The sequence below is a fragment of the Dipteris shenzhenensis genome, chromosome 26 (genome assembly GCF_047967505.1).
Source record: "Dipteris shenzhenensis isolate YYH24624 ecotype China chromosome 26, Dip_SZ_1.0, whole genome shotgun sequence".
Taxonomy (NCBI): Eukaryota; Viridiplantae; Streptophyta; class Polypodiopsida; order Gleicheniales; family Dipteridaceae; genus Dipteris; species Dipteris shenzhenensis.
Genome location: NC_141621.1, coordinates 3,096,194 through 3,106,964, shown reverse-complemented (window position 1 = coordinate 3,106,964; position 10,771 = coordinate 3,096,194).

Sequence of the window (10,771 nt, the reverse complement as noted above, 5' to 3'; positions counted from 1 at the left end):
GATGTGATGGGAAGAATGGACGGGGATGATATTGACTGTTCATATACTCTAGCTAGTTTATTGAAGTCAAGTGATGTCATTGGGATACTAAGGGACCCAAGACACAAGCGCCTACATGTGCAAGTTTGCTAAAGAGGTGATGAAGTACTTCAAGGATATTGTGGACATAAAGGAGATGTTTGCAGCTTGTGATACTGCCGGTGTAAGTCATGAAGCTTACACATCTATTTTAAAAATTTTCAAGTTTGCTATTTTTGGAAAGTATAAGAAGTTAATGCATAACCCCTTCGCCCCTCCACCAGCTCCTATGGCTTCTCTTACAACTCTTAACACCTCTCTGCGAATTCCCACTGAAGTCAAATAAGAACTAGAATAGATGTGTATCTTATGAGGAAACCATCTTGTTGGACCAGATCATGCTCTGTTGTCTTCTTGAGGACTACATCTTTGTATTCACGTCTATTTGCATTGATCGTATGTATGATGCCTATCACAGAAAGCCTTTTTGTTGATAATGCACAATTATTTATAATCTTTTTGATAATATAATATAACCCTCATATTTGAAAAAAGAAAGAGTATAAGAATTCTATAGTGCCCCTACCCATACCTTGGTTTGTGAGACGTGCACGGCGAGAAACAAACCAACGTCTAAGAGAAATGCTTGGAGGGTACCATTGTGTAAGCAGCACAATGACTTGGAAGAGTAAAAAGAAATCTAGCTTGCAAACCTTTTAGATGAATGCTTTCAACAATGTCTACTTAGATTTTGAGAAACAACAACAAGCAATGGTCAAATATTCAATGGCATGAGAGAAGATGGTAAGAGGAAATCCATTATAGCATTGCAATTTACTTTGTTCATTGCATATATCATGTTTATCCTAACGATTTCTCTCTTTTGTTAAACATATTGCCATGGAAAGCTCATATTTGTCATCAAAATGGATGACGCTCAATTGGTGAAAGAACACAAGTTAGAGAGGGTGAGCATCTGCATTATGAATAAAACATTAGCCTTTGTTTAAGGGAACAAGGAAGTAGACCAAGATTTCTCAGTGCAATTAGAGAAAGATATATGGTGGCTTGCAGCATTTGAGACTCCAAAAGAGTGCCATGAGACATTGAAGTGGGTTCTAGATAGAACAGGATTCCTTTTAGCAATGGCCATGCAACTTTGATTGTCGCACCTCGCACAGTTGCCTCATCCTCTTGCACTCCCATGTGCCATAAGATCCTCCTCAACCACACTGCTTCACATGTAACAAAACATGCTGCCTTGTACTCAGCCTCGATAGAAGACAATGCCACTGTTGGTTCTTTCTTACTAATCCAAGAGAAGATACCTTAACCTAAAGAGACAATATCCAAAAACTAATTTCCTAGAATCAACATCTCTAGCCCAATCTAAGTCACCATGACCAGCCAAGGAAGTGCCCGTACCATAAGTGATGCCATAATCAAGAGTGCCCTTCACATACCTGAGCACCTGCATTCCAACATTACAATGATTCTCTTGGGGCTTATTGGAGAACCTATTCAAAAAACAATAGCAAATCTGATGTCCGTATTGAGACAGTGTCAGCCCAAAAGGGGTTTGGCAGTCTAGCACCCTTTAGCATACACCTCCCCATCTCCACGGTGGTCCACATTTGATGTTCAACAACCAAATTTTGCTGAGGCATATGTGGTGTCGTCATTTGTCGCTTGATCCCTTTGCTCTTGCAAAAATCTCCAAACTCTGTAGAAACAAACTCACCACCACCATCTGATCTGATTTTCTTCACTTTTCTCCCTGTTTCATTTTCAACAAGTTGTAGCCATTCTTTCAATTTACCAAAAGCTTGAGCCTTTTGACGAAGAAAGTACACCCACGTATGAATCCTACTATAGTCGTTGACAATCAATAAAAAATAGGAAGATCCCCCCAAGGCATGTGTAGGCATCTTACCGCACAAGTCAACATGCACCAACTCTAGAGGAGCATTTACTCTATTCTTGCATTCTTGTGGGAATGCCTTTCTCTCTTGCTTGCCCATCATGTAAGCTTCACATGATTCTTTGATTTTTGCTACTGTAGGTAAGTGAGCAACTGTACCTTGCTTTTGCATCTCCTTCAGCACTGCAAATCCGATGTGGCCAAATCTTTTATGCCAAAGTCTGCTTGTGCCCACTCCAGTGGTGGCTGTAACAATACTTAGCTCATACAGGTTGTTCGTCCTTACTCCTGTGCCACCAAGATTGCCAGCACTATCCAAAATTTTTTCTTCTATCTTGTTGAACCTCACCTCATGGTCAAGGTCAGTTATGGAAGCAACTGATAGCAAATTTCTCTTGATTTGTGGAGCATACAGCACATTAGATAGTTTCTTAACATCTCCATTTATAGAAACAAATGAAATCTTACCTATACCCTCAATAGGGCATTTTGCATTATTTCCAACCGTCATAGTGATGGGTTCCTGTAGAGGCTGCATGGAACAATATAGACCCTTCTTGCAAGTCATGTGACAGGAGGCACCACTATCCAACACCCATGAATCAGTGGTTGACGCTTCTTGAATTGACGAATACTCTTCCTCAATGGCTAGAACTCTGCTTCCACTATGTTAGCTGTCTCTTTCCCCTTATCTGTCTTCTTCAGGGTACCATTCTTTTTATCTGCTTTCTTGACCCGAAAATCCGCAATCACATGGCCCTTATTCTTGCAGTAGAAGCATTCTCCCTGTCCTCAAATGACAATGGTTGAGGTCTCCCTTGAGTGTTGAGCATTGTTACTAGTCCATCAAACCTTGGTGGACATATTTGAAGACATCGCCAAGCTAGCTCTTCACTAGTCTTTTGTATCCAAGCATGAACCATCTGGTCACACAGATTTTTGATTCAGGTTATGAACACCTCCACTCTCTCTCCTTCATTAAACTTCTTAGCTGCGAATTGATTCTCCAGGTTCTAGATCCTTGTCTGATTCTGTGTCTCATACTGACTCCTCAATATGTTCCAGGCCACACTTGCCTTAGATGTATGTTGTGTCAAGGTCAAAACACTATCAATAGTACTTGTAACCAGGGCACACAGAGCATCTGCATTCCTGTGTTTCCAAGCTTGTAGACGGTCAGAATTAGGAGGTATCATATTCCCCAGATTTGTTGGGTCGGGGGTTCCTTGTGGTTCTGGGCAGTCCCCAGTACTATCTCTAGAAGCTCATATGAATCTAGAATAGTAGTAATTTTAAACTTCCATAGAGTGTACTTCGTATTATCTAGCTTGCCTTCAGTGAAGGCTTGTGGGCGAATCCTCAACGCCTGGATTGTTGGTGCAATAGCTGCTGTTGAACTCCAGCTGCTTCCTGTTGCCATCACTCCGTATGCTGTTCTTGGGGGGGGTCACTATGTATGAACCCTCTATATCACGTGCGTTCGAGGCCTATTTGTAAAATCCCTTATCTATAAAATTTTCCTTAATAAAACGTACCCTTTTTCTATACAAATCTGTAAATTTTTTTACATTTCATTTTAAATGCTCCCTTATGTATATTAACTTTTGAGAAATTTAGGAATTAAAAATATCCTTCTGTTGAACTCACGTGATAGGGTTACATATGATGAGTGATCCCCTCGAGATGCTGTTGAAGCCCTTGCCTCTCTTCTATTCTTTGATCCTTAGAGCCGCCTGGGCTTTGATACCATGTTGAATTACACGGCACAGTGGAACAAAAACTGAACAAAGAATAGAGAGTACATAGCAAACTGGAGATGAACAAAATTTTCCTTCAATACTAATGTAGTACAAATGATGGCTCCGTCCACCCGTGCGCTCCCACAGTGGAGCTTAGATGGTGATCTAGATAGATACTAGGTGAAGAGCTACAAGCTAGAAGATCTCTACTAGAAGATTTGATCTGGTGCAATGGACTGGGGAGGTCGCCTCTTTATAGCTATGAGGGTGGTAGTTAGATCAATGTAGTCAATGGGACCGACCTAGTCGGTGAAGCTGACCAGTCAACCTAGTCGATGGAACCGACTAGTCATCCATGGAATATTCAGGGAATATTTCCTATACCATTGCCTTGGGGGCTCTGTTGGGGGCTAGCTCAGGCCCAAGTAAGAATAAGGGGTTCCCACACAATCACCTTTCTACCATCAATGGTCTCATTAATAGACCTCATCTGACATGCAAGTCAGGATCCATCCAGTGTCCCGGGCTCACACATGGCTTCTCCTCATATGGGGGCCTTACAACTTGAGCACCTTGGACCATTGGAGGTTACTAGGAGGGTGGGGCATTGAGCATATCTAACAAGAAAAGGGTAGGCTACAGAAGTGGAAAGTGTAGAAAAATTAAAACCCCGTAATCCATCCAAAGTCTTAGATGAAGGCCAGACTGGAAATGGAGAATCTAGGATATTAAGCAAAGAGACTAAAACTAAAAGTGGGAAGACTAGTGAGGATACTAACCCTTAAGGTCAAGAAAGTGGAGCACATGGGGATCATAACCCTCAAGGTCAAGAAAGTGGAGCACGTGGGATATTAAACAAAGAGCTTGAGCCTAAAAGCTTAAATATTGGTAAGGATCCTAATCCTCTAGAATAGATAAGTGAGGATCCTAATCCTCCAGATCTGACTGTTGATGATCCTAACCCTTTAGAGCACTCGGAGCAGCCTATTAGTCAGAACCCTATTGTCAAGGGCCTGTGCTTGGTACTCAAGAGCAAGAGCTTTAAATATTCAATGTAAAAGACACTTTGGGATAAAATAATATATTTTGTATTAGTCAGGACCTTGTAGAAAGGGCCCTTGGTTTGATCTTTTATGTGAAACAAATTTTGGAATAAAAAAAGATGTTTTGCTTCCATTATAATCGAGTACATTGCTTTTCATTTGTTTTGATCTATCTTTCCTCTCGTTAATGTTATATCCATTTCTTATTACTTTGACTTTGTAATCAAGGGTGTATTTCTACAGTAAGGTTTATATATACACCACATTTCCAAGATAATTGGTCTTCCATTTTGGGTGTATTTCTACAACAAGAAGGTGTATATGTACACCACATTTCTTTAAAGAGAATCGGTCATCTGTTTTTAAGAATTAATAGAAAGTACAATGTTCATGAAAAGTTTTCTGACTTTAGCATAATTTGAAATATAGAAATATATGGTTAACTAATACTTTAAAATTGATTTGGGAGTGTAGTAATAGCAAGTAGTGTTGAGAGTTCATGCTCAACATCATGTGATCATATGTGCATAGCACTAACCCAATAGAGTTCTATAAAGGAAAGGGTTAGATGCCCTAACCCTAACCCTAAATGGGTTTGTATATATTCTACATTTTCAACTAAATCTAGTGTACAATTAGTCATTTGTGGTGTGCTCTCTAGCTATGCCCCCTCTCCTCATCTTCACTCTTCTCCTCTCCCCTCTTCATATTTTGTCATGGTATCGGAGCTCCTTTTGACAAATCATCAGGAATGGTTCATAGAGGTGAAACCATTAGAAGGTCAAAATAATGTCATCTACAAATGAGATAATACACCAAATCCAGTTCAAGGGATAGGCATTATCCCTATGAACAATTTCACTGGTACGAAAGGATTGGTGAAAGATATACTCTATGCATTAGAAAAAAAGGGAGCTCATTTTGGGGCCTTTTAGAAGAGAGAGAAAATAGGCACTCAACCAATCAGGAGTGGACTTACGTAACGTTGAAAATTTAACAAAAGAATATGAAAATAAGAAAAATAAATAGTACTATATGTTCGTAGAAGCATGTCACATTAATGAGGTGATCTAATTTGAATCTTTAAAAAATTTATTTTTTGTGCAGAATTTGGTGATTCTGATACCTCAGACGCGTCCGGAAGGCCCAAAACCCCAAGAACGGCATTGGAAATGCTGGAATCGGACATCCGGAGGCCCCAAAACAGAAACAATCATGTTATTTTTCTTGCATCAAATATTTAAAAGCGAGTATTTTTATATGTGTGCACAGTACCTATTCACATTGTTGCGGTACTAGTGTGTCCTTCCTACTTTGCCAAAACTTTGTGGAGTCAATAGTTACAAAGCCACTTGCATGGCGTTTGATTACAGTTGCATTGGGGCCTCTTTCCACCATGTCCTTAAACCACTTTACATCCAAAACATACACAAAGAAGCATCAAAAGTCAAGCATAATAATATCTTGGATTATGCCACAATCATCATCCATGGCTCCATTGGCTCCCTCAAAGCTAGCAATGACGCCGCAATCTTGTGTGTTTCTCTTATCATCAATCCATTGTGTTCGAAAATGCTTGCCTTCACACCATATAGCATTGAACATAGTGCACTACACTAAGAAAAAATCAATTAAATAAGCAATCTAAATTATTGAAAGCTCCTAACTTATGCATAACATTCTATATACCGACCTTCCATTGTGACATGCATCCCCTCGTCTTTCTCTGCTTTCTCCATTTCATCAAGTAGCCAATCCACATGAATATCCTTTGGAAATGCTCTTAGATACTGAGCGTATGGCACACGAGATCCGTGGTGTGTATGAAAGAGGGCCCTTTCTTCTTGTCTTCTTGCCTTTGCATCCTCGTATCTTGTCACCCATCTTTTCATCACATCACTATTAAGCACGCAAAAGAGGTTGATACTATTATGCAACTCCATGTCTATTACTTTGTTTCATCCTTTCCCTTGAGGCACAATAGAGGTCATCCTTAGGTCTTCATCATCTCTCCATAGTCGTGGGAGAGAGCTATCCACATCAACAAGAAACTTAGAAATATATACAAGTGACTCTCGTACCAACCAACCCTTGGCCATGCTACCTTCGGGTCTTGCATTTTGTCTCACGAAGCCCTTCAAGGTCTTCATGAAGTGCTCGAGGAAGAACAACCATCGTGCATGTATAGTACTGCATATAGCAATCTCATCCACCAAATGCACTATAAGATGTACTCGGCTTGTGAGAATAGAACGTGGAAATGTCTCCTCCACTAAACAAACCGCCTCCACTGGCATAACTCGAGCATTCTCAAGCGTGGTGGGATCTATTTCCTTTGAGCTCACATACCTAGAAATAAAAAAGTACATCATATTAGCAATATGCATTCAAACTTGCATGGAGCATTGATACGCATCATATTTTGTATCATGTAAAGTACCTCACAATCTCACCCATCTTGTAAATACAATCTTTCACATCCTTTGATGCACTATGTGAAATGCTAGTAGGTAGCTCGGGGGGGTCACTATGTATAAACCCTCTATACCACACGCGTTCAAGGCCTATTTCTAAAATCCCTTATCTGTAAATTTTTCATTAATAAAATGTACCCCTTTTCTATACAAATCTGTAAATTTTTCCCAAAACTATTTTAAATAGTCCCTTATGTATACTTATTTATGTAAATTTTAGAAATAAAAAATATCCTTCTGTTGAACTCACATGATAGGGTTACATATGATGAGTGACCCCCTCGAGGTAGGTAGTATGAACTGAACCCACGAGGAGGTGGTTGATTAGTTGCTTATAATTATTCACTCACAAATTTGAAAGGAAAAAGATATTTTGCACATAAAATACTTACTTGGAGCATCTTGTGCCAATCATGAGATTTTAGGCCATATCTCATCTCGGCAATGCCTTGTTCGCAGTAGCTTCGGCCGAGATCACTCACTGGCACATTACCTTGGCCAAGCAAAAGGCCGCTTTGTGGTTATCCACAAAAAGTTTTCTCCACATGGCATTGATGACGTCCTGAAGTGCAAGGCCTTGTCACGAGTGATTGGTCATGCTGACATCAATCGCAATGTTGACAAGGTCATTTTGGTGAACTGCATGGTTGCCCTCAATGCCTTTGGAACCAATATTCTAGGTATAGCATTGATGGCAGTAGCCATGTGTTGAGATATCGAGCTCCACTCGTGATATGCTAGGGTGACCGTTGTGTATTTATGTCACCGACTTGTTAGCTGCAGATGCAATTGGTACACCGCCCACGAATAATAGCTAGATGACAGCTATCCTTATCTACTCTAGTTCGTGGCTCAGTTAGTATGCCACCTTAGTTAGTTGAGTTAGTTCGTGGCTCAGTTAGTATGCCACCTTAGTTAGTTGAGTTTGGTTTGAGACCCACATATAGGGTTCTTCTATTTCTTTGTACTTGAGTTCTTTTGGCTTTCACAACTAAGAAGAGGAAAACTGTTTTCAGCCTCCACCTGTGTGTGTATTCCCCCATTGTGCATGTGAGAATGCCGCAAGTGAGACTCCTTCCCTCTCTCCCATGATCTTCACATGGTATCAGAGCCTTGTTCATGGTAAGGAGCTCAAGAAAGCAAACCAAGTTCGTGGTGTCCTGGTAAGAGGACTAGTGTTGCTTTCCTATTTCGAGTTTGGGAGCAAATCTCTGCAGGTAGCATAGCCAAAAGTGCAAGAGTGCATTGTCTCAGATTGAGACGCCCTTCGCGGTGTGGCGAGAGGGCATTATATTCTACGAGTGAGGGCAAAGCCGTTGGTGACTTTATTTTTCTGATTCGAGGCCATTTTAGGGCCTGTTTTGAAGGCGTAAGTTCTTCGCAAGCACTGAGAAAGAGGCCCTGTTTTTGCTGTGCGACCACTGCTCGGCTAGTCGATGAAAAGTTGCTACAGAAATTGCATCATATGCCTGTGTGCAGAGATATTGGGAGTTGCAGAATCATGCTTGTTGCCTGTTCATGCAAAATCGTCACTAGGAAGTGACTGTGTGGTCAAATACCACTTTCGTCAGTTTTGCAGATCTGCCCGTGTGAGGCAAAAGCTGTGTTTTTTGCAGTGACAGAATATTTTGCAGTGTTCTGTAATGGCATTAGATTCTCTTTCACAGATTGTCATAGAAAAGCTTGACAAGAACAACTTCTAGGCATGGAAGTTTAGAATGACGAATTTCCTTATGGGAAAAGGCTATTGGGAGTTCATTACAGGAAATGAAGAAGAACCAGTTCTTCCTAATATCCCAGTCAATAGGAAATGCAGGCATTTAAAGGATGGCATGAGAGAGCCAGAAAAGTTATGTACTGGCTGTCTATCAGTATTTCGAATTCTATGATTGTGCATATTCAGGATGCAAGTACGCCAAAGGAGGCATGGGATACTTTGGCAAAAATGTACAGCACAAATACACAAGCTAGGAAAATGCAGCTCAAATAGGAGTTGCACAATGTCCCGAGAGAAAATTTGAGCATAAATGACTATCACATGAAGGTGAAGAAAATTGCAGATGCACTTGCTTCCATTGGGTTGCCAGTGGAAGATGATGATCTAGTTTCTATGACCTTGAATGGTTTAGGAAAGGATTATGCACAGTTCTGGACATCCATTGCTGTCCGTGAAAAATTTCCTGATTTTGAAGAGTTGTTTGCTCTTCTAATTTCTGAAGAGCAGAGAAATGGGGGTGCATCTTCTTCAGGAGGAACTTCAAAAGAAACTATCTTCTACTCAAAATGCTGGAAGAGGTAGAGGCAGAGGTAGAGGAGGCCGATCTGCAGGCCGTGGTAGAAATTAGAATATGTAGCAAACTCAAGAAAACCAGTCCTATGGAGGAGGACGTGGTAACTCTAGAAGCAGGGGGAGCCAAAGAGGCCGTGGTGGATGGCAGAGTGGCCAAAATGCAAACAACAATGTTGAATGCTACTACTGTGGTAAAATGGGTCATATGGCTAAGGACTGCTACAAAAAGCAAAATGACATTATGAATGGAAAATTGCAGCAAGGCAATTATGCATCTTCCAATAGACAGGGCAATGACAGAAATGAGCATCTATTTATGGTGCATCACATGATCAATTCTGTGACAAGTGCAGAAGAATGAAATGATGTGTGGTATGTTGACTCAGGTGTGTCAAACCACATGACAGGTCATGCAGAGTGGATGCAGGATGCAAGGAAAATGGAAAAACCACGATTTGTGGAGACTGGTGATGATACTGCACATCCTATTGTGCAGATTGAACACCTATTTCATTAATTTTGGACTTTTTGTGTTGTTTTTGGATGAAGCCCAAAAATCCTTCCCAAATGAAAACTTTACTTTGTGAAAATATCCTTCCCAAATCAAAATTTTACTTTCTGAAAATGTTCTTCCCAAATCAAAAGTTCACTTTGTGGCACTATCATATTCACATAAAAATATGGTTTTTTCAATCTATACTTTTGCACCAACATGCAAGAATTTGAAATAATCCTATATTAGAAATTCTAGCTATATCTAAGTTATTTGTTAATTTAATTATTTTTAATATTTTTCCTTGACGTTTTTCGTTGACGTGATAAATTTATAAATCCATGAAAGGAGACTTAAATATTTCATGAAAATAACATTGTCACTCGGCAATATGCACAAAATTTTTAAAACTTTTAATAAATAGAAAGAAGACATGATGCCATAAGACCCAAGTTTTGTATTGAACCAAAGAGGTATAATAGCAATTATAGCTATTATTATATGATTACATTGAGAGACGTTGCTCTCAGCTAGAGTCTTTATATCCAAAATGATATGGATTGAACATATGTTTACAATTTAAATTGTTGCTCTTAAAGAGCCTCAATTCGTGCCATCTGCATAATTTGACTCCCCATTGTCTTATTTCTCAATGTCACGATAGTCCCTTGCCAGGTGCCATCTGCATAATTTGACTCCCACTTGTCTTGCCAAGCCTTGCCCCTTGGGTGCATTGACTCCCCATTGTCTTATTGCTCAATGTGATAGTCCCTTGCCAGGTGCCATCTGCATT